The sequence below is a fragment of the Tupaia chinensis genome, unplaced genomic scaffold (genome assembly GCF_000334495.1).
Source record: "Tupaia chinensis unplaced genomic scaffold, TupChi_1.0 Scaffold146584_1, whole genome shotgun sequence".
In the NCBI taxonomy this organism is placed as follows: Eukaryota; Metazoa; Chordata; class Mammalia; order Scandentia; family Tupaiidae; genus Tupaia; species Tupaia belangeri.
In genome coordinates this window covers 663,306-687,803 of record NW_006206439.1, presented here as the reverse complement: position 1 = coordinate 687,803, position 24,498 = coordinate 663,306, and the positions used below count along the sequence as shown (strand labels likewise).

The 24,498-nt window shown below is 45.2% G+C and overlaps 1 protein-coding gene and 1 pseudogene across 2 annotated transcripts in view; both read left to right on the top strand.

The window, feature by feature from the left end:
- The window catches only part of CTDSPL (CTD small phosphatase like), a 171,123-nt gene that overhangs the window by 15,993 nt on the left and 130,632 nt on the right, over nucleotides 1-24,498 (top strand). The window lies entirely within an intron of this gene.
- Nucleotides 3,790-6,346, top strand: LOC114006240 (transcription factor Spi-C pseudogene; annotated as a pseudogene).

The following is a 24,498-nucleotide window of genomic DNA, read 5'->3' as shown; positions in this document are numbered from 1 at the left end:
CATTCCTGCCAGAAGTATGTCCCCGTTGACTTGTGTCCTTATCTGTTCTTGATAGTGTTGATTTTTTATTTTTTCGTTCTAGTTGGGATCTAATGATGTCTTGTCATTGTTTTAATTTATACTTCCCAAACTTCAGATGGTGCCGAGGGTGTTTTTTTTTTTTTTCTTTTTTTGGAGAGGTTTTTGCTACAGGGTGTGTGCGCTCACCAGACAGAGATAGAGAGACAGAAGGCAAGAAATCACCCCCCAGGGGGGATGGCCACACCGCAGTCCCTTCTCTTCCATTCTCCTCTCGGGATCTTGGGCACGCACGCACATGCGCCCGGCGTGAGTTTTAAGCCACCGGGTCCGGGACTCAAATCACTGTTGACTATGTGGGAGTCCAGCGACATAGCCATTACGCTAACTGCTGGTCACCCCTGAGGGAGTTTTTGATGTGCTTATTTGCTAGCCACGTATCTTCTTGGGTGAAACGTCTGTTCACATTGCTGCCTATTTTTAAAACATTCAATTGTTGGATTCTTCATTATTGTGAGTTCTTTACATAATTCTGGATACGAGTACTTTGTTGAACATATGTTTAACATAAAACGTGCCATCTTAGCCATTCGTAAGTGTACGGTCCACTGGTACTAAGTACATATATATTGTGTATCCATCATTGCTGTCCATTGCCAGAATTCTTTTTTTAAAAGAATTATTTAATTTTATTATTATTATTATTATTTTTAGTTTGACCAGAGATAGAGAGAGAGGGAAAGTGAGAAAGCAAGCTTCCAGATCCAGGACTTGAACCGTGGTAAGCCATGTGGGAGTGCAGCACCTTAACTATCACACCACCTGCCAGCCCCAGCCAGAACTCTTTTGATATGGCAAAAATTAAACTACCCATTGAAAAACAACTCCCGTCTCCCTCACCCTAGCCCCTGGCAGCCACCATCCTACCTTCTGTAGGTAGATACAGAGGTATCTCACTGCTGTGGCTACCTCATATAAGTGAGAACATAACAGTATTTTCTGTTCATGACTGGCTTATTTCACTTCCCATAATGTCCCTAAGTTTCATTCGAGTTGCAGCATACATCAGAACTGCCTTCATTTTAAAGGCTGAACAATAGTCCGTTGTGTGAGTATACCACATTCTGCTCACCTCCTCAGTGACTGATGGACACGTGGCTTGGTCGCACATTCTCGCTGTTGTGAATCACGCTGCAGTGAACACAGGTGGGCAAGTATCTGTTGGCGTCCTCGCCTCGGTTCTTCAGGGTATGTACCTCGAGGTAGAATTCCTGGCTCGTATGGCAGTTCTATTTGCTGTGTGCTCGGGACCTTCCATCTTGTTTTTCATTAGCGGTGCACAAGGGTGCCACTGTCTCCACGTCCTGGCCACACTTTGCATTCTGCTGTTGTTTCATTATTATTTTGATAGGTGCCAACCTAATGAATGTGAGTTATATATAACAGTGTCTTTTGAGGAGCACAAATTTCTAGTGTTTTTAATTGCCAGAGGGTACATGCACTTGCTAGAGAGAGAGAAAGAGACAGAGAGAACAGAGGTGACTGTCCTCCCCACTGTGGGGTATAGTCATGCTACACTCCCTTCTCCTTCATTTCTCCATCCTGCTGGGATTTGGGACATGCACTCACACACACCTGGTGTGTTTTTCAAGCCAGTAAGACCAGGTTTAAAACTGGTTGGCCATGTAGGATCTGCTTTTACCACTAGGCCCATGGGGCTAGCCCCAGAAATTTCTAATTTTGATGAAATTTAGTTTTATCTATTTTTTTTAAGAGATCATGCTTATGGTATCAGAGCTAAGATAACTGTGCTAACCCAAGATTTTCTCCTTTTTTTTTTTTTTTTAGAGAGAGATTTTTGCTTTAGGACGCATGTGCTTGTCAGAGAGACAGACAGAAAGACAGAAAACAAGAAATCAGGAAATCACCCTGCTGAGGGAATGGCCATGCCACAATTCCTTCTCCATTCTCCGGATTTGGGACTCGAACCATGGTCGAATACAAGGGAATTCAGTGACATAATCTTTACACCATCTGCTGGTTCCTCTTCTATGTTTCTTTCTGGAAGCTTTTTTTCAGAAGGTAAAGGAGGCTTATACTTAGTTCATTTTGGATTAATATTTGGATAAGATACGAGATATAGATTGAGGTTAATTTGTTTGAATATTTATGTCCAATTGTTTCTGCATCATTTATTGAAAAGACCATCCTTTTTGCATTGTATTGCCTTTGAACCATTATTGAAATTTAGTTGACTGTACAAGGGAACTTCAAAGAGGTTATGGAAAAATGCATTTAACGTCTCAGTTTATTTTCATGCAAAAATAACTTTGAAAATCAATGCATAGGGTTTTTTTTATTTCTTTTTATTTCAATTTATTTTATGCATTTAATCTCATGTCACTTGGGTCACCAAGTGAATATTCCAGCAGGTGTAGAGTCTGAGGAAGGACATTAACGAGAAAAATAGAGAGGCAAGGCATCCATGGGACAAAGAAATGGATTATTATCTATTGAAGATAACTTTATAGTATTGTCAACTGGACTGGTGAGAAATGCATAGTTTTTTTATAATACTAATTTTTCATGAACTCTCTCTTTGAAGACCCCTCATATATGTGAGCTCTACATTTGGACTCTAGTCTCTCCTTGATTTTTTTTTAAGAATTGTTTTGTTTAACTTTATTTGTTTTTAATTTGACCAAAGAGGAACAGAGAGAGAGAGAGAGAAAGGGAATGTGAGAAAGCAAGCTGCCACGTCCGGGACTCGAACTGTGGTTGGCCATGTAGGAGTCCATTGCCCTTAACCACCATGCCTCCTGCCTGTCCCCTCTCCTTAAATTTTGATCATTTTATTTCATGTGAAATGGGGTTAAACTTAGTATCACCCTTCCCTCTGAAGTAAATTTTTTACCATATTTAAAGCAGAAGAGAGATTGAAGACATTTTATAATCTGGCAAGGCAGATTCATTTTGCATTTTGCAGTGAGGGAGACTCAGAAAGGCAAGACTTTCTCTACTCTTTATTTTAGGAACTTAACCAATGCAGATTTTATGTGGTATCTCTTCTTTCAAGTTTAAAATTGAGACTGAGGGGACCAGTAGATGGTGTAATGGTTACATGTTTGGACTCCCATGTACTGAACTGCAGTTCGAATCCCAGACCTGACAGCTTAAAACTCACACCAGGCATGTGTGCGTGCGTGCCCAAAATCCCAGGAGGAGAATGGAGGAGTAGGGATTGCGGCGTGGCCATCCCCCCTGGGGGATAATTTCTTGCTTTCTGTCTCTCTGTTTCTCTTTGTCTCTTCAGCAAGTGCATATGCCCTATAGCAAAATTCTCCCTAAAAAAAAATTGTTTTTGAGAGAATTTCTTCTGATCTTCACTATCCTTCTGCAGAAAGGTAATACAGAAGTGTATGGTAAAATAAATAAGCGACCAGGGCTGGGATTTAAACCGCATCGTTGGCCATGTTGGCTCCGGCTCCCTTAACCACTAGGCCTCAGGACTGGCCATGGTTTACTGGCTGAACGTTTCCTCATTAGTGCCATTCTTTTTCCAAATGTCATTATACTCGAGTCTAAGAGGCAAAATGATGCTTTCCATATTCTACCTTGAAATCTCAGCCACTTGTACAAGTTGTCGGATCCTCGGGACCAGGGACCTGAGCCACAGTTATCATGTGACTTTCAGCTCCACAACCTCGTACGCTCCCACCTGTACCAACAGAGGCTGGGCCAACAGTAGAGTCATCAGTTTATTAATGAAGCATGACTTGGGTTGAATAAGACAAGCTGGGTCAAGCATTTGAAGATGAGTTTGAAGTACTGAGGCAACATTTCATTGGAGACCCAAAGTATTCCTCAGATTACCAAAAATTACCTGTTTTCCATCCACCATGGTCCTCATATCAAAAGAAATTCCAACTGCTATGGATGTTGCCTACAGAGGAACCTTTCCATAATTGGACAGCCATAATAAACAGTGCTGTGGACTTCTGTTTTGAAGGAAATACTCATCAGTCTCTTCACAATGTAATTGAAAACCAGTAGGTACCACCTGCCCTTTTCTAGCAAAAGGGAGGAAGAGGCAGGAAGATGCTCTGATTGTTTGAACACCTTCATGAATCTCTGTCATTCCGAGACGGCATATTGTATTCAGTGGGTAGACAGAACCAAAAGCATTTTCCAGTTTGTATCCAAAAACAAACAGAAGCTTGCCAAACTTTGTTGGAAAAGAAAAGGCAACCAAGAGACCAGCAGCTGGTGTAATGGTTACATCCCTGGACTCCCACATGGTCAGCTGTGGTTTGAGTCCTGGACCCAGCGGTTTAAAACCCACACTGGGCGTGTGTGCGTGTGGCCAAGATCCCGAGAGGAGAATGGAGGAGAAGGGATTGTGGTATGGCCATCCCCCCTGGGGGTAGTAATTTCTCTCTGGAGAGCACACGCACCCTATAGCAAAAATCTCTTGAAAGAAACAGAGGGAAGGAAGGAAGAAAAGGCAACCAGAAGATGGTGACTTAACAGAAAATGGCCAGGGCACTGAGAAGTTATGGAAGAACTGGAGAAAGCATCCAAATCTGGAGAAAGCTAACTTCCCAGTTCAGTGAGGCCCGTCTCCAAAGAGCCTCTTCTCATTTCTTAAGCAAAGATATTTTCTACTCTCAGTGTGTACCACCTGATCAAGAATATCTCAGTTTATATAACTGGAATGGAAATTGTAATTACACATGTGCCAACTACAGTGAGCTAAAAGTCATCCTGATTAACACACTCACGTTTTATGCTTTCCTGGAATTAGCAATCCCTATAGGCCTCAGGATTTCTTTCTTAAAGCGAATAATGAAGAGAGAGAGAGAAAGAGAGAGAGAAAGAAACTCAGTTAACTTCATTATTGCTGTATTTTATCCAGTAGCATAAAATCTGTGGTAACTTGATGGTAAATTCTTCTAATGAACAATTATTACTTTCGAATGATCCAGCCTTACTGGTTTGGACCAAATGTTCTCTTTCTATTCTCTGTTCAACCACTTTCTTGTAGATTAGCAATGCCAGTATGGGGGACCAGCAGTTAGCATAATGGCTATGTTACTGGACTCCCACGTAGTCGGCCGCGGTTCAAGTCCCGGACCCGATAGCTTAAATTCACACCGGGCGCATGTGCGTGCATGCCCAAGATCCTAAGAGGAGAATGGAGAAGGGATTGTGGCCTGCCATCCCCCCAGGGGATGATTTCTCGCTTTCTGTCTCTGTCTCTCTCTGTCCTGGCGAGCGCATGTACTCTATAGCAAAAATCTCTCCAAAAACAAAACAAAACGCCAGGATGGATGATTTGATTTATATATTGATTTAAACATTTTTCTGTCATATACTCAGATGAAAAATAATGCTAAGATATCTGATGGCTATACAATAAAATCGTTTACAAAGAGAAAAAAAGCATCCTAGTTTAAAGTACAGTATATGATAGTGTAAACATTGTGACGGTCTTCATTGAGGTCTCAGCAAATGAAGGTGTCTGATATCACTACAACAAAATTGATGTGCCGGAGCCCCACCTGTGCAGATAGGGCCTGGGCTCTTGGGGGCCATGGGACACCTTTCCGGCCACCTATCCATGTCTGAAGGATAAAAAGGAAGTGGCTATGCTACCTGAAACAGAAAGGAAGAGCTGGGCTCACTCTTTCAGAGGTGTGAATTCTGTTGACACCAGGTAATTAAAGTGGGTGAAACTTTGCTGTGAATGAAATCATCCAGGAAGTATAACCCAGTCTGTATAGCTATCACAATTCTGTTTGCCACCCATTTCAAGATCCTGCTTAGAAAATAACGTAGAGTTGGTCAGAATCTCAGACATGGCAAAGGCAGGGCAAATGCTAGTGTTCTTTTTTACCTGTCTTCCTTACTTCCTACCTCGGTAGGGCTCTCGTTCCAGTTCATCCTCCATAGGGTGATAAATTTCTTTCTTTCTTTCCTTTGGAGAGATTTTATTTGCTATATCCGGAGAGACAGAGAAAGATAGAGAGACAGAAAGCAAGAAATCACCCCAATGGCCACACCACAATCCCTTCTCCTCCGTTCTCCTCCTAGGATCTTGGACATGCACGCACACACACCCAGTGTGAGTTTGAAGCCACTGGGTCTGGAACTCCAACCGTGGTCAGCCATGTGGGAATCCAGGAACTTTACCACTACACCAATCTACTGGTCCCAGGAATGTAAATTTCAAAAGCGTAGCTCTGATCATGCTGCCATCTGATTAAAGCTCAGTGACCCTGAGAGTAAAAGCATAGAGTTTCGTAACTTGTCGCCCTTCGTGGACTGACTCCCGACTACTTTTTCAGCTTGCTATTCAGGAATTCCTTCCACGCTTTATAAACCACTCACTGAGCCCAAATGTGTGTGCTTTCTCACTCCACTGTACTGTGCTGGGTCCTCTCACTGGGCTGCCCTGCCTTTGTGCGTCTGATGAATGCTTAGTCATCTTTTAGTATCCAGCTCAAGTGTCAGTAATTCCTGGTGCCTTCCTTCACTCCCGGTGCCAGATGCACCAAGTACAGTATTTAAGAGCATGGGCTTGTGGCGGAATCCCAGCTACATTACTTATGAGTTGTATGGACTCTTACAAATTACTTAATCTCACCGAGCCTTGATTTCATAATAAATACTTAAAGGATGATTACGTGGATTAAATAATATTTTTCTGTCTATATGATTTTATATAATTTTATATATTTTATATAAGCACATCTGTATATCTTAAATATCTATAAGTCAAAGTATATAGGCATTTGATAACATGTCTTACTGATGTTTATTAATATTCTCAGATTCATTTAGGGAAGCATTCATTGAACACCAACTACATGCTGTTAGTCATACCAGATGCTCGAGATGAGCAGATCAATGAGACCTGGCCATTGTATTTGAGATGCGCATGCACAGAGCTTTAAGGAAAAGACAGACAAAATGCCCTGGAAGCTACTACGTACTTTATGACTGTTGTATGCCAAGAGCTTGACGTGTGTGTCTCATTTCATCCTCAACAACCTTAAGATGTAGCTGTTAGTACTTCCATTTACTAGCTAAGGAAACGGAGGCTCAGAGAGATGAAGTAATTTGCCTGTGTTGTACCTATGTCCCTGCCAAATAGCAGTGCCAAGAGTTAAACCTAGTCTGTTTGACTCTAGTGTAAAAACAAAACTTCTCTGGGGGATTTCACAAGGCCTTTCCAATTTACGTCTTGAGACACAGCGATCCTGTTTTTCCAAAAGGTGCCTCTTTCTGCTTCTGCTGGGGACAGCATAGTTAATGGGATAAATTCCAGGGCTCACCCAAGGCGGACAGACCACGTGTTCTTACAAGGCATGTTGTCCTGTTATTAATGTAACAACTTCTGTTTCCTTGCGTCTTGCTTTTAATTCTCTATCCTCTCCATAGTCACTTACGTACTTTGCATATAAGAAGTGAGAAAAGTTAACAATTTTAGTCAAGGTCAAGAATCTAACAGCATTTATTTAAAAAATTTTGGAGGAAGCGATAGGCCTCAATCTTTGACATACTGTTTCTAAGTGTGTAACTAAATAAAAGTAGAGCTTTAAGATGTTTTTAGAGGGAAAAATGCTAAAGAAGCTCTAATAGAGGCTCATAGCCTATTGTACTGGTCAGAGTGCTCAATTGCAAACCACAGAGTCCACATAAGCTATTTTAGAGAAAGAAGCTTATCGAAAGATTTTTATGGCATGTAGACCCTCTGGTATGACCAAAAAAATTCATATTCGCCTGTTTCACAGCCAGAAAAAATTCTCAGCTATTCATGGAACTGTTCTAGTGAAATATACTGACTCTCTCACCTGCTTATGAGTCAGCTTAGAAGCATGTCTGTAACGATGCTTGTGTGAGGAGCCATATTTAAAATGGAGGTGCTCTTGCTTTACTTGCATTGAACCTGGTACTCATTTTCCAGGAACTATTAGAAATAAAAGGAGGCCATTTTTATAGGTCCACTTATTCTCTGTGTAAGTGTGTGTTCGTCTGAGGAACTGGGTTGAGATCTAATTAGTAGTTATGTAAAAACAAAATCCTAGATAAACAAATTGAGACATGTCTCAATGATGAAATTGAAAAGAATAAGCTAGGATCACATCTGTTAACTTGACTAAAACTAAAAAAATGTAATCCTGACTGAAAAAGCAGGGTCTATAATAACATGTATAGTGTGATACCATACATAAAATTTTGAAAACATGCAAAATAATTTTTATTTTTATTATTATAATTAGTTATGTTGTATGGATTTAAACAAATGTCAGAAAACTAAAAAACATGCTGAGGAATGATGGATAATAAATATATATAGTGGTTATTTCTGGATCAATGGGAAAGGGAAGTTGAATCAGAGAGGGATGCACAGACAATTTCAGTTATATCTTTAATGTTTTTTATTTTATTTTATTCTCTTTTTTTGGATAAATTTTTGCTATAGGGCGTGTGTGCTCTCCAGAAAGACAGAGAGAGACAGAGAGATAGAAAGCGAGAAATTTCCCCACCGGGTGATGGCCACGCCACAATCCCTTCTCCTCCATTCTCCTCTCAGGATCTAGGGCATGCACGCACACGCACCCGGCGTGAGTTTAAGCCACCAGGTCCGGGACTGGAACTGTGGTCGACCACATGGGAGTTTAGCAACATAGCCATTATGCAAACTGCTGGTCCCCAATGTTTTATTTTTTTAATGAACAATTTTGATTACAGCAAAATGTTAGGATTTGCTAAAGCTAGGTAGTTGGGTAATCCAATATATAAGTTGCTTGTTATATTTATTCTCTGAAATTTCTCTGTGTGTTTAAATATTATATGATCGAAGAACGTTAATTCTGGGTTCTCACTGATTATTAGGATAAAGTTTTTTAAATGTTACCTATTTTACATAGAGATGAATTCAAAAGAAGCGGTAAAAAACGTACGTACTGTATTTAGGGTTCTTCTCCCTGTGGAAAAGTATTCAGGAAGTTAGCCAAAAAAGCTTGGTAATTGAGCTTTCCAAAGGGGGCGTAAGTGATCCTTAGTGCTTGCTTCGACTGTGCCAGGTATGCAGACTAGAGCCAGTGTCAGGCTCCAGCCTTAAAGTGCTTCTCTCAGGTGACCTTCCAATGGGTGTGAACAAGTGCTTGGTCCGGAGCCAAGCTGGCTTTGTGTAGAGTACTAGCCACAAGCTGATTGAAGATGTTCTGTGTACAGATATGTAGCCAAATAGTATGGGTGTCATCAAAGGGTTGGTGTTCTTGATGTGCCAATTCTCTGTTATCATGGAATTTTCCTCTTTTATTTTGGGAATAAAGGAACTGGAATGTTTAGTCAGGTTCTTTATCTTAAGCAAAGTAAAAGCATAAAGGAAAGAGAACAAAGAACTGTATGAAATGCAAAATCATGAGAGCTCTTCTTTAAGAATTATTTTACTTAACTTTATTTATCCACTTATTTTATTTATTTTAATTTGACCAGAGAGGAATAGAGTGAGAGAGAGAAAGTGAGAAAGCAAGCTGTTAGGTCTGGGACTAGACCCTTCAGCCATGTGGGAGTCCAACACCCTTAACCACCACGCCGCCAGCCAGCCCCAAGAGAGCTCATTTTAAAAGAAATCCAATAGGTGGGACCAGCAGTTAGTGTAATGGCTATGTCGCTGGACTCCCATGTAGTCGACCGCGGTTCGAGTCCCAGTCCTGGTGGCTTAAAACTCATGCCGGGCACTTGTGCGTTCATGCCCAAGATCCCGAGAGGAGAATGGAGGAGAAGGGATTGCGCCGTGGCCATCCCCTCTTGGGGGTGATTTCTCGCTGTCTCTCTGCCTCTCTCTGTCTGCTCTATAGCAAAAACCTCTAAAAAAAAAAAAAAAATGGAAAGAAAAGAAATCCAATAGGTATTTGAAGGGCTGTTGCATGCCTTGCATAGACACCCCCACTAAGGCTTTGAACTGGTTGGATTTACATTTGCACTGGGACTCTGGTTCTCCAGTGGTCTGGACTGATCCAGCACTGTTTCTTTAGCACAGGAATTTTGGAGTCTATAGGTTCCCAGGGGGTCCATGGGTGGAATTCAGGGAATCCTTGAATTTGGACAAGGAAAATAATACATCTTATCTTTCTTTGACCTCTAACTAAAATTTAGGCTTATTTTTAGTTATAATGGTGGTAGGCAGTAGACCACTGTAGTAATTAACAATGTTGGTGACTTTATTATCATATTCATAAAAGAGATTGGCTTGTGAGTTACCTCTCTTTAAACGCTCTTGTGAGGTTTTGATATCAGGGTTGTACTGACCAAAGAAAACAAGTTGAAGAATTTTATTCTCCAGAAGAATTTGTGTAAGGTTCGTTTTATTTCTTCCTCAAATATTTAATAGTATACATTGGTAAAACCCTTTGGGACCTAGAGTTTCTTTGTGGGAGGGCTTTCAAAATATATATTTAATCTACTTAACAGATACAGGATTGTTTTTCTATTTCTTCTTGTATTAGTTTTGTCAAGTTTCCTCTTTCTAGGAATTTGTCCATTTCATCTACAGTTTTTAAATAATGGGTAAATTTGTTCAAAATGTTTTCTTATCTTTATAATGTCTGTAGGGTCTGTAGTGCTGCTCTTGTTTTCACCTTTTGTGTGTGTGTTGCCAAAGGGATTGTGCTCTCACCAGAAGGGGGAGGGATAGCACCCAGTCGGTCATGCTGCAATCTCCTCCCCTCTCTTCCTCCATGCCATTGAGACTTGGGGCATACACACACGTGCACAGGCATATTTTCCTAGCCTCCAGGGCCAGAATTCAAACTGTAGTCGGCTGTGTGGGAGTCTGCTTCCTTAATGACTAGGCCATGGGGCCAGCTCTTCTTTTTTCATTCTTGATATTATTTAGATAAAAATTGAAAGCATTAAGGAAACTGGAAGTCCTCAAGGGTTTAGGAAAAAGGCTACTACTGATAGGAGTCTGGATTAGCACCACCCTGTTCAAGGACTATTTCGTAGTGTGTATCAAACATTAAATGTGAGTATATTTTATCCAGCAAACCCTTTTAAAGAATTTGCCACATGTAAATCTAACAAATGTAAAAATACTCAGCACAACATTATCTGTCATAGCAAAAACAAAATTGAAAACAATTCATTAGGGGCCAAAGAAGTAATTATATTATTTATATTCACTAGAATACCCTATAGTTTCAAAACAGGGTATTGACATGGAAAAGTGCTAGGGACACTTTTTTTTGTTGGCTACAAAAGCAGGTCCCAGGAGGGGATATATAGTATAATCTCTTCTGTGTTATATACATCCTTCCATATGCGACTGTTTGCATAGAGAATAACTTGGGAGCATGGTCACCAGCATTCTAATAGCAGTTATCTGTGGGTGAGAGGGTGTCAGGTAATAGTTATCTTCTTTTTGCTTTTCTTATTGTTTAAAATGTTTGCATGAGCTTGCGTCATTCCTACAAAAATAGCGAAAGTTTCTAAAAATCTTAGCAATGGCAAGATGATGAGAGTGTGGGAGAGGAAGGGAGTGTCACAGCGTTTGTGTGGCCTCCTAGGGAACTGTCAGGGAAGGACAGTTGGAAGCTACCAGAAAGGGGTAATCAATGGAGCAAAGCCCTTGGGAAGATGGGAGGGCTTCAGCTTCCACATAGAAGTCAGCCTTTAAAGGGGCAGGACAGCATTTCTTTCCAGAAAAGGGAAACAGGTGATTAGTGACATGAAGTACAGAGCTGGAGAGAGGGAAAGTGAGAGGGTGCCTAACTCACGGCTTCCAGTTTCTCGATGAAATCAGAGTTAAGACCATTTGCAAAGAGTGGTGAAAATGAGAGTAGACAGGGGTCTGAAAAGAAGTAATGAGAAGTAATAAGAGTAGAACTGACAGGAGGACTGGGGGCCTTTCTGGAAGGCAAACCTCACATTGATAAGGGAGCCCAGTTGCATGGCTTAGCAGGCTTTCTCCTGAGGGAGGCTGTGGAGGTGGCACCTCAGACTTAGCAGTGCTTCAAAGGATAAGAGAATTCAGGGTCCTGAGGAGGGCAATTTAAACGAGTGGCCTGGGGCCAGCAGGTGGTGTGGTTAAGGCACTGGATTCCCACATGGCTGGCTGCAGTTTGAGTCCTGGGCCCGGTAGCTTGCCAATCCACACCTGTCATGTGTGCATGCATGCCAAAACCCCGAGAGAAGAATGGAGGAGGGGGATTTCTGCATGGCCATTCCCCTGTGGGGATGATTTCTCACTTTCCGTCTCTGTCTCTCTCTGGCAAGTGCCTGCGCTCTGTCGGCAAAAACCTCAAATGTAACACAACAAAACAACTGACCTGAGAATCCAGAATGCTGGCAGAAAACTGAATAAGAAAGAGTACCACAGGGCAGGCCCTGGAGCCTAGTGGTTAAGGGAGCTGGTTCCCACATGAGTGTGGTTCAAATCCCAGTGTCTTGAGGAACATGCTAGGCACATGTGTGTACATGCCTAAATAGGAGAAATGAAGGAGAAGGGATTATAGTGTGATCATGCCCTGCCGGAATGGGGTGGGGGGTAGCTTTCTCTCTCTCCTTCCTATCTCTTTCTATTTCTCTGTCTCTCTGACAGGTGTATGTGTTCTCTGGCAAGTAATAAAGGAAGAAAGGGTGGAAGGAAAGAGAGAGTACCATGCACAGGACATTTAGTTGAAATATGGACATCCAAGAAGCTAAACAATAGAAGTTCATGGTTAAAGTGGGGTTCGGAGTTTGACATGGTGTAGAAGGTCTAGGGGACGTGAAGTCTGCTAGGTAACCTTGAGGGTTGAGGGACGGCCAGAGAAGTTGGGGAAGCCAGAAGGCTGTGACGGAGGAGGTTCAGTGTCCTTCCTGGTCAATGGGAGCATTTCCCAGAGAGGTGGCAGGTATTGTTTTGGAGATGATTTTGAGGCAGGTATTAAGAGACCGGCTTCAAGGATGGAAAGAAGGTGGACTTCTCAGAGAAGCCTTGATGAAGGAACCCCAAGAGTCCTGTGGGAAAGCAGGAACTTTGCTGACCTTCCGCTCCAAGGCCAAGACTTGGCTCTGTGAGTCGTGTACACTTGAGGCTGAGAGGCAAAGCCAGGTGCGCAGGACAGGAGGCTCACAGGAGCCTGGGGAGAAAAAGAAGGCATGGGCCCAGCTGCCGTGATGTGCAGTGGAAAAACAGCTGCTTCCCAGGTGGAAGGAAGCATGTGGGAGGCCTGGGTTCACTTCCCAGGCCACCCTAAAGGCTTGCCGTGGCAGCGTGCCCCTGCAGTCCCAGCTGCTTGGAATGCTTAGGCAGGGGACTCCCAGGCCACCCTAAAGGCTTGCCGTGGCAGTGTGCCTCTGCAGTCCCAGCTGCTTGGAATGTGCCATAGCAAGACCTGTCTTTACAAGGTGGAAAAGGAGGAGGAGGAGGAGGATGCTCCGCAGAAGCCTCTTAGCAAAAGGACATGGGGTGTGAACTCAGATGAGTAGGCAAAAAACGAGAAAGAGAATTCTAAAGAGGAGCAGCCCGTGAGAGGAAGGGCGGAACTGCAAAGCGGTGGAGAATTTGTAGGCAGGTTTTTCAAAGGAGAACCGTATATTTCTTTTTCTTATCATAAGGCAGTATCTGCTCACTACAGAGAGAGCCAAAACTACAGACTAGCAAAAAAGCAGAAACAAGTAAACAAAAGAACTGTAAGGACGGCCCGAGATGTCAGGGTCATGAAGCTTTTCCCGTGGACATGTTTTTCTCTCCAGTTCCCACTGCCGCAGCTTCAGGTCAAGGCCACGTCGTCTCCAGAATAAGCTCGTCCTCTGGCTCACAGATGCTCTTCCTGGCTGAACCTCCAGGTCTGTCCCACCCCTTTTCTACCCTTCCCGTCCTGCCTGGGCTCCCACAGTCGTCTTGCCGAACACCACTGTCCTCTGTGCTTTTCTCCTTACCTTTGATCATGCTCCCTGTCCTCTCCCGGGCTCTCTAGGGCATCCGTCATCTGGAACCATCTTACCCTCCCACCCTTGTTTCCACGCCTCCCCTTTCACTTACACAAGCCTTCCATTTTCCTCCCGGCTTACTTCCCCTGCAGCTTTATGCCCTCCGTGGGATGCCAGCCTTATCGCTATGACCACCCCGTCCACATTTTTCCCATTGTCAAGGCTCCTCGTCTCAACTCAAGCCCATTCCGATCTTCGTCCTCTCAGGAACGCATCTGACCACCCCTTGTAGGCCTTCCTACAGCTGTTTCAGCAGCGGCTCAGGTAGAAAACACAGGTTTAGAGCTGAACGGAACCTGTTCTCCCGACCTCACTGGTGAGAAGCCTGAGATTCAGAAAAGCCAAGGAATCACACGTTCCAAAATCAACCACAGCTGTTAGAGCTGAGACAAGAACCCGGGTTCTCAGACCCGAATGCTGCTTACTGAACTGGAAGTTGCTTTTGTGATGCATCTTTACTCTGATGGCCGGCCACAGAGCCCCAGAGACCCAAAGCAACAGCTACCAGAGTTTAGAGTACATCAGAATTACTCAGGGAGCCTTTTGAAAATCTAGACTGCTAAGCCCAGTGGAGGGAAGCCCAAATTCTGTAGATAGGTCTAGAGTTGGACTTGAGTATCTACTAAAACCAAAACAAAACACAAAAAACTGCCCAGGGCCAGATGGTAGCACAGTAGTAACAGTCGGACCCACGTGGGAAGGTCTCGGGTTCACTCCTGGGACCGCCTTCTACATACTGGGCACATGTGTGCATGCCCGTGAACCAGGCTGGCTGGGAGTGGAGGTGGATCATGGCGTGCGGGTGCTCTCGGTCTCTCTCAGAAAAAATAGAAGCAGGGACCGGCAGGTGGCGTGGTGGTTCAGGCAGCTGGACTCCCACATGTCTGGTGGCAGCTTGCTTTCTCACTTCCCCTCTCTCTGATCAACTTCAAAGAAAAGTAAAAGTAAAATGACAACGAATAGAACTGAATGAAATAACTCTTAAAAAAAAAAAAAGAAAGAAAGAAAAGCAAAAAACAAATAACAATTACCTAGGGAGCTCGCACATCAGCCTTTGAAAAGAATCTGCCTTAGCACTCCTGTCTGGTTTTGCCTTGTTTTTTAGCTCCCTGGTATTGGCCTTGTGGAAACCATCTTTCTGAAGCTTTGCTGAACCGTATATTTCTTTTTCTTATCATAAGGCAGTATCTGCTCACTACAGAGAGAGCCAAAACTACAGACTAGCAAAAAAGCAGAAACAAGTAAACAAAAGAACTGTAAGGACGGCCCGAGATGTCAGGGTCATGAAGCTTTTCCCGTGGACATGTTTTTCTCTCCAGTTCCCACTGCCGCAGCTTCAGGTCAAGGCCACGTCGTCTCCAGAATAAGCTCGTCCTCTGGCTCACAGATGCTCTTCCTGGCTGAACCTCCAGGTCTGTCCCACCCCCTTTCTACCCTTCCCGTCCTGCCTGGGCTCCCACAGTCGTCTTGCCGAACACCACTGTCCTCTGTGCTTTTCTCCTTACCTTTGATCATGCTCCCTGTCCTCTCCCGGGCTCTCTAGGGCATCCGTCATCTGGAACCATCTTACCCTCCCACCCTTGTTTCCACGCCTCCCCTTTCACTTACACAAGCCTTCCATTTTCCTCCCGGCTTACTTCCCCTGCAGCTTTATGCCCTCCGTGGGATGCCAGCCTTATCGCTATGACCACCCCGTCCACATTTTTCCCATTGTCAAGGCTCCTCGTCTCAACTCAAGCCCATTCCGATCTTCGTCCTCTCAGGAACGCATCTGACCACCCCTTGTAGGCCTTCCTACAGCTGTTTCAGCAGCGGCTCAGGTAGAAAACACAGGTTTAGAGCTGAACGGAACCTGTTCTCCCGACCTCACTGGTGAGAAGCCTGAGATTCAGAAAAGCCAAGGAATCACACGTTCCAAAATCAACCACAGCTGTTAGAGCTGAGACAAGAACCCGGGTTCTCAGACCCGAATGCTGCTTACTGAACTGGAAGTTGCTTTTGTGATGCATCTTTACTCTGATGGCCGGCCACAGAGCCCCAGAGACCCAAAGCAACAGCTACCAGAGTTTAGAGTACATCAGAATTACTCAGGGAGCCTTTTGAAAATCTAGACTGCTAAGCCCAGTGGAGGGAAGCCCAAATTCTGTAGATAGGTCTAGAGTTGGACTTGAGTATCTACTAAAACCAAAACAAAACACAAAAAACTGCCCAGGGCCAGATGGTAGCACAGTAGTAACAGTCGGACCCACGTGGGAAGGTCTCGGGTTCACTCCTGGGACCGCCTTCTACATACTGGGCACATGTGTGCATGCCCGTGAACCAGGCTGGCTGGGAGTGGAGGTGGATCATGGCGTGCGGGTGCTCTCGGTCTCTCTCAGAAAAAATAGAAGCAGGGACCGGCAGGTGGCGTGGTGGTTCAGGCAGCTGGACTCCCACATGTCTGGTGGCAGCTTGCTTTCTCACTTCCCCTCTCTCTGATCAACTTCAAAGAAAAGTAAAAGTAAAATGACAACGAATAGAACTGAATGAAATAACTCTTAAAAAAAAAAAAAGAAAGAAAGAAAAGCAAAAAACAAATAACAATTACCTAGGGAGCTCGCACATCAGCCTTTGAAAAGAATCTGCCTTAGCACTCCTGTCTGGTTTTGCCTTGTTTTTTAGCTCCCTGGTATTGGCCTTGTGGAAACCATCTTTCTGAAGCTTTCCCAGCGTGTTTGGGTTTCACAGCCAGTTTCCCATCGAGGATGGAAGAGCAGCAGCTCTGTGTACACCTTCCCAGGCTCAGAATGCTCCTGGGCCCTGCTCCTGTCCTCCCCATTAATAGGGCCTGGGCAGCCAAATTATTATTTTTTTAAAATACTTTCAGGCATACCATGGCAAAATATTGAATGTAGTGGCCCTTTTGTTGGGAACGCCCCATTGGCATTGGCCAAGGTGTGTTGAGCACCTTCAGAAGAGTCGGTGCCTAGCCTCTGTGGCCTGCCAGCGGCCCACACCACGGGACAGCCGAGTGGACCAAACCCAAATCTGGGACTCTTGACATCCCTTCGTCCCTGTTTCCTCATCTATAAAACAAGACTAGAAACGATAAAAACAATGATAAAAATTAAACAAATTCAGGGCCCAGCAAGGTGACATGGTAGTTAAAGATACTAGATTCCCCCATGGCTGACAGCAGTTCGAGTCCTGGACCCGATGGCTTGCTCTCTCGCTTTCCCTTCCTGGCACTCTCTCTGTGTCTCTGTCTGGTCAAATTAAAAAAAAAAAAATAGTAACAAATGGAATTCAATAAATAATTTTTTCTTACATAATAAGCCAATTCCTACCTTGCAGTCTGGCTGTGACGTATGTCACTTGAAACACTGGCACACAGTAAGTGCTTAATAAAGACTTATTATTTATGGACACGAAGTAGGGAGACTGTGAAGGGATGACTCACGGTGTCCACAGTTAACAGTCGGACGGTTGTCGGTCTGCTCCTCCCCGCAGGGGCGTAGATCGGAGGAGTGGCTAGCCATGTAGGAACAGTTCACCAGAAGGCTCCCTGGGCCTTTGGAGACGATTAAAAAATGCCAGGTATTTCCCCACGATAAGGTCAAGCCTTACGTAAGTAAGAAATAGACAGCAGTTTTGCATTTCGCTGCTTGAATGAAATGGCAGTTACATAACAGGCTGCAACCACGCAGATGGGAACAGAGGCAAGGGTGGGAGAGAGGGTGCTTGGAAGACGCGTTAGTGCAGGCGCGAAGGGCACGATGGAGAAAGTTCACGGCAGCATCTTCCCCGAGCTGGGGTTTGGGAGACCCACACAGGCGCTCTGCCTCTGCGTGCCGGCTGGAGGGTGGGCAGGACAGGGCCTGACATGTGCTGCCAGTCTCACACCCATGGGAGGGACGAAAGGTTGCCTTCCATCAGCCACGGTGCCAGTGTGTTCTTACCCACCGGTAGGTTTTGAAGCTGGAAGTGAGATTACATCAGTCTAAAGTGACACTAAGCTGAATTAATCTCTGCGATTATGTTTTTTTAATCAAACTTCTGTAAAATACTCGACTTCGAGCGTTGCCCGAGCATCCCCTCCCCGTACCCTGTTGCCCACTTTCCCTGTCTGAGGCTTCAGACCCAGGGTGCATTTTCCAGATTCCCAGTTCAGGAGAGCCCTGAAGGGTGTCTGCGAGCAGGTGCCAGTGGCTTATTTATATTGGGGGTGGGAGATGCTAGTCCATGAGCATTTTCCGACTGGCGCAGTATGCCAGCCGCTGAGGAATTAGATTGCCCTCTCTGAGCTGTGTAATAGCTCTTCCAAAGGGGATTGGCCGGTGCAAATAGGCTGCTTGGTGTTCATCACACAGGCTCATTTAAAACAAACAAACAAACAAACAAAACCTTTATTTATTTATTTATTTTAATTTGACCAGAGAGGAACAGAGTGAGAGAGAGAAAGTGAGAAAGCAAGCCGCCAGGTCCAGGACTCGAACTGTGGTCAGCCATATGGGCGTCCAGCACCCTTAACCACCTTGCCACCTGCTGGCCCCCAGGCTCACATTTTTAGAGACGAGAGAGCCTATTCGTTTCTGGAACCATCTTGAGGCCAACCATTATCCCCGTTTCCAGGAGTGGCCAGAATAGCTCAGCTGTGACCGAAGTATGTTGGAAATGATGTTCAAGCCGGGGGCTTTTAGATCCAGGGGTGGGGAGGAGTCAGGAAGGGACGCCGCCAGCCAGGCCAGGCTGCAGGGTTTTGCTCTGCCTCAGCACTCAGCAGCCTGCTATTTGCCATTGCGAGAAGTTCCTGTGGAATGAGTCCCTGGGAGTGGACGGAGCCCAGAAAGCCTTATTAAGTTGGGATCTATAATCTTACCTCTGGGTCGTTTAAAATAAACACTTGAAAAAATACTTGCATATGAGAGCAAAGCTTGGAATGACCACATTCTTCCCAGTTGCTGAGGCGTGTGGGGCCTCAGAACGCTTATGTGTGGCTGAGTGGCAGACAGCAGTAGGCAGGCGGCCTTAGCTGCTGCCACCGTGGTAGGACGTGGACCGTGCTGTGTCGTAGGGAAGGCGACGGCCCTAACACAGCCTCACTGACCACGCATATGCGAGGCGTTGATTTGAATACCAAACTGAAATGTTTCTGAATAAAATTATTTAAATGATTTTGTTTTATTTTTAGAGAGATTTTTGCTGTAGGGCGTGTATGCTTTCCAGAGAGACAGAAAGCAAGAAATCACCCCCCAGGGGGGATGACCACGCCATAATCCCTTCTCTTCCATTCTCCTCTTGGTATTTGGGCATGCATGCACATGTACCTGGCGTGAGTTTTAAGCCACTGGATCCAGGACTTGAAACGTGGTCGACTACATGGGAGTCCAGCAATGTAACTATTACACCATCTTTTTTAAAAATTATTTATTTAATCCCATTTGTTATTATTATTATTATTAATTTGACCAGAGAGAGACAGGCAGAGACAGAAAGGGAAAGTGAGAAAGCAAGCTGCCAGGTCCAGGACTAGAACTATGGTCAGCCATGTGAGAATCCAGTGCCCTCAACCACCATGCCACCTGCTGGCCCCCGACCATCTGCTTTTTAAAAAGACTTTTGGGAGTCTTCGCTTCCAAGATGACAGGGAAAAGAAGGAACGACGGCTGTGGCAAAAGGGGCCGTGGCCGCGTGCAGCCTGTTCTCTGCACAGACGTGCCCGGTGCATCCCCAAGTTCAAGGCTATTAAGAAGTTCGTCATCTGAAACACAGTAGAGGCTGCGACCTTGGGGACATTTCCAAAGCAAGTGTCCTCAGTGCCTATGCAGGCCCCAAGCTGGGCGTGCAATTACATCACTGTGTGAGCTGTGCCATTCACAGGAGGGTGGTCAGGAACTGATCGTCACGAGGCTTAGGAGGCCTGAACACCCCACCCTGACTGAGACGTGCAGGTGCTGACCCACGCCCTCCACGAAAGCCCATGTAAGGAGCTGAGTCTGAGAACTGAAGAATTGTCCTCAGGGACAAAAAAGAAACTGCATATTATACTTTACCCCAAAAAGGGACTTAGCATGTTTGAGAACAAGAAGGCAATCTTGGAGAAGAAAAATAAAAATATAACCGAACAACTGTAAAATGTAGTAGAAGGGCTGGAGAATGAAATCAGGGAGTTTCTTGAAATGAGAAGATAAAGGGATAGAAAAGAAAAAGATAAAGGTACAGAAAGAAAATATGAAATAGTAAATTAAAAACTTTTTTTTTTTTTTGAGAGGTTTTTGCTATGGGGCACGTGCACTCGCCAGAAAGACAGAGAGAGGCAGACAGAAAGCGAGAAATCATCCCCCAGGGGGGATGACCACGCCGCAATCCCTTCTCCTCCATTCTCCTCTCGGGATCTTGGGCACGCACGCACACGCGCCCGGTGTGAGTTTAAGCCACCGGGTCCGGGACTCGAATCACAGTCGACTACGTGGGAGTCCAGTGACGTAGCCATTACACCGGCTGCTGGTCCCTAAAAAATCTTTTTAAGTGGCACATTCGGTACATGGCTCACAGGAACTTGAAGGAGAAAGAGCAGTATCCAAGTGTGTGAATGGTGGCACACCACCAAAGCCCTGATCAGATCTGGACTCTCTGTCTTGAGATTCCTTGTCCAAGTATGTCCTTTCTGTCCACTGGCAGGTGACCGGAGTGTCTGCTGCCAGAGTTATACTAAGTTTCCGATGAGGTTAGAAGGCTAAGCGGGGGTGTGTACCTCATAACAGGAAGAGAGCAAAGAGGAAGGAAGGAAGGAGAACATCCCCTTCAGAGATGGATTTAGAAAACAGTTTGCGACTTTGTTACTGAGACAGCTCCAGGGAGATGCTGTCTGCGTGTGCCAACCAGCTGAATATGGCATCAGACATTGATGCCCCTTCCTCACCCTCTGCGGCCTGCCTGAGAAGACTCAGCAGCGTGTCCCTCTCTAGAGAGTTGACCGTGGGCACTCCAGGCTCTCGCATCCCTCCACCTGCTCCAGATTGGGTTGGGATGTGGTCCCAAGGGCTCCAGGCTGACCGGACCTGGTGATCTGCCTGGAGAACATAGAATGGACCGGATTTCCCTCCATCCTTACCGCCCACCCAGAAGGGAACCTCCCCCCTCCCTTCACCATTGCCGACTCCTGGTGCTTTATCACAAGTCCAAGGCCTACTCCAGACCAGAATCATCCGTGTCTGGGCTCACTGTGTCTGGCTGTCATCAGACCACCCAGAGCCCAGTGGTATTCAGGCAGCCATTCACCTCTCTGCTCTACTTCTGTGGGCCAGCACTGTCTGAAAAAGTGGCTGTAAAAGGAAGAGCCTGTCTCCTCCTCCGCACAGGTGTGCAGGGCGCCGGGCCAGCCGCAGGCCGGGACACAGCTGTTTGTGTCAACCAGGCTGCAGCAAGCTGACTCCCTCCTCTGCTCCAGCCAAGTGCCCTTTATAGTGGAAGCTACTGTTCTGAACCCCTAGTTGGGCAGGACCCCTCACACCTTGACTCAGTTGTCATTTAACCTGTTCATGGAAGCATTTTCCTTTGAAAAGAGTGTTTTTTATTTTTTAGGGAGTGAGTCACTTCAAAAAAATCTCGTTTATTACAGAAGTGATAGGTACTTGAAACAGACTGAAACAATTCAGAAGTATGTTAAAAAAGGATTGCCCACTACCCTAATCCCGTGCACAGAGGAAAAGGTGCCATATATGCATGTCTGTACAACTTTGTACAAGAGGTACATGTATGTATACATACATAGGTACAGAACTTCACAGATGCTGCACGTATGTGCTGGTGGTCCAACAAAAACGAAATCAGTGCAGCTTGGTTGCCTTTTCCGTTGACACATTATTATCGATGTCTTTCTATCAGAACTTACAGATCTACCTCATGCATGTCTGTACAACTTTGTACAAGAGGTACATGTATGTATACATACATAGGTACAGAACTTCACAGATGCTGCACGTATGTGCTGGTGGTCCAACAAAAACGAAATCAGTGCAACTTGGTTGCCTTTTCCGTTGACATTATTATCGATGTCTTTCTATCAGAGCTTACAGATCTACCTCACTCTCAGGGATGCTCTCTGTACTCACGCACCTCCAGTCATCTACCCAGGACCCTACTGATAAACATTTAGATTCTTCCAGACTTTCAAAATGAGTATCGGTGTTGCCCTTAACTCTAAGTCAGATAGACATACTGGGTCATTTCCCAGACACCCCGTTTACTTACTTTGTGACCTGTTAGCAGGTTATTGAAACTCTCTGTGCCCTGGTTTCCGATTTGTAAAACAGAAATGCAATTGTTCTTAAAGTATTCCTGTGAAAGAAAAGCTACGTGAGGTAATACCTGTGGGCACCCAGCATGTTGTCATGATGGTGGGTAGGTATTGGGCGCTTACTATCAGCTAGGCAGTGTGGGCAAACAGATGTCACTCTATTTTATGTGTTAGCCTTATGGCATATTTTCTTAAGATCTCTAAAGGCAAGGGACCAGCAGGTGGTATGATGGTTTTGTTGTTGGACTCCCATGGAGTCGACCGTGGTTCAGGTCCCAGACCCAGTGGCTTAAACTCACGCTGGGCACGTGTGTGAGTGCGTGCTCAAGATCCCGAGAGGAGAATGGAGGAGAAGGGATTGCAGCATGGCCATCCCCCCTAGGGGGTGATTTCTCACTTTCTGTCTCTGTCTCTCTCTTTCTGGCTAGCACACATGCCCTATAGCAAGAACTTCTCAAAACAGAAAGAGAAAAGAAAAATCTCTAAAGGCGAGTTAGTGCTCCAGCATCATTGTCATCCTCATCAGTATTAAAATGGCATTAGGTATTCCTTTGCATTTACTCCTCCAGGTAAATTTTAAAATCGTCTTTCCACCTACCTCCCATCAATATGACAAGAATTTTAAAAATCTAGTTGACTTTCTGAAGGGCGTCTCCACCTTTCCAGGTTGCCAGAGTAGAGGGACCCTTAGGCTTGAGTCAACAAGAACGAGATGTTCTCATGGGTTCCTCCCAGAGCCACGTGACCACGTGCTGTTCATTCAAGCTCTCCGAGCCAGGGCAGCTTCCCCACCTGCAAAGCGGAAGGGATGACCCTTACAGGAGTCGGGAGCTAGTCTACGGAAGCACTGGAGGTGCCAGACGGTGGTGCAGGGTAACACAACCAGGCCCACATGGGAGGGCTATGGGTTCGTGTCCTGAGACCTCTCTGTGTATGTGGGGCACGCATGTGTCCGCCCATGATCCAGGCTGGCTGAAACTGGCCTTGGATGGTGGCCCGAAGACCCTAAAAGGGTGCCTGTCTTTCTGTCCTCTGTCTTTATTTCTCTCTCGCTCAGAAAAAGTAGTAAATAAATCAACTTAAAGCAAAAATGCAAAGGAAGCCCTGCAACAGTGCCTGCTGCTTAATAAATCTTTAGTAAGTGCGCTTGCTCTGAGGCTAGCGTTTTCACTGTACCTCTGGTCCTTGGTCACCAGCACCATTCCAGGGCCGGCTAAGATGATCTCCAGTGAGGACAGTCTGTAAGCGCGAGAGCAGCGGCCAGCACGCAGGCTCAGTTCCAGAGCCCACGCTTCCTGTGCGGGGCGAGCTGAACATTTACAACCAGTGAGGATTAGCCAAAAGGGAGGGAAGGGAATTGGGACAAACACAGGCTGTTCCACTGTGCCGGCATGTGCCACCAGCCGTGGAGTGGACTTCCTGCTGCAGGACACAGCTGACCTTTGGAGAGTCACTGTCTGGGTGAGGCTGCCCTTTAGCAGGACAGAACACAGCTGTTGTTTAGATGCCGGGGGCCGGTTACTCCCTGGCAGCCAGCTCGGGATGTTGCAGTTTGGAAAACAGTCTGCTCCTAGGCTTACGGAAGGCCAGAAGGGAAGCATGAAGGGCATCTTTGTGTCCCCAACAGATTGTTTGGCCATCCTCCTTTGCACAAAAATGAGCACTTACCAAAACTTTAAAACGTATTAAGAGAACTCAAAAGTTAGAGCAGATGTGCGCGAGATCACACTTCCAGAACTCTCCGGGGAACTATTTCTGGACGAGCGAGTCCAGCCAATGTGTTCATTCAGGATGAGAATGCTAATGCAAATATCGACTCAGTCTCAGCCTCTGTGGTTAAAGTTCTAGCTTCAATGTGTCCTTTCAGGAGACTCTCGTCTCTCTGTTGTTTTTTTCTTTATACCTAATAATTTGCTCACCTTTTGTTTTGAACTCTCAGCAGGATTTTTCTTTTCTTCTTCTTCTTTTTTTAAATAAAGAATTATTTATTTAATTTTATTTATCCATCCATTTATTTTAATTTGACCAGAGAGAGGCAGAGAGAGTGTGAGGGGAACTGAGAAACCAAGCCGCCAGGTCCAGGACTTGAACTGTGGTTGGCCATGTAGGAGTGTCCAGCGCCTGAACCACCACGCCACCTGCTGGTCCCCTCTTCTTCTTCTTTTTTTAATGGTCAATTCTGCATTCTTTTTCTAAATCTGAATAATGTTTAG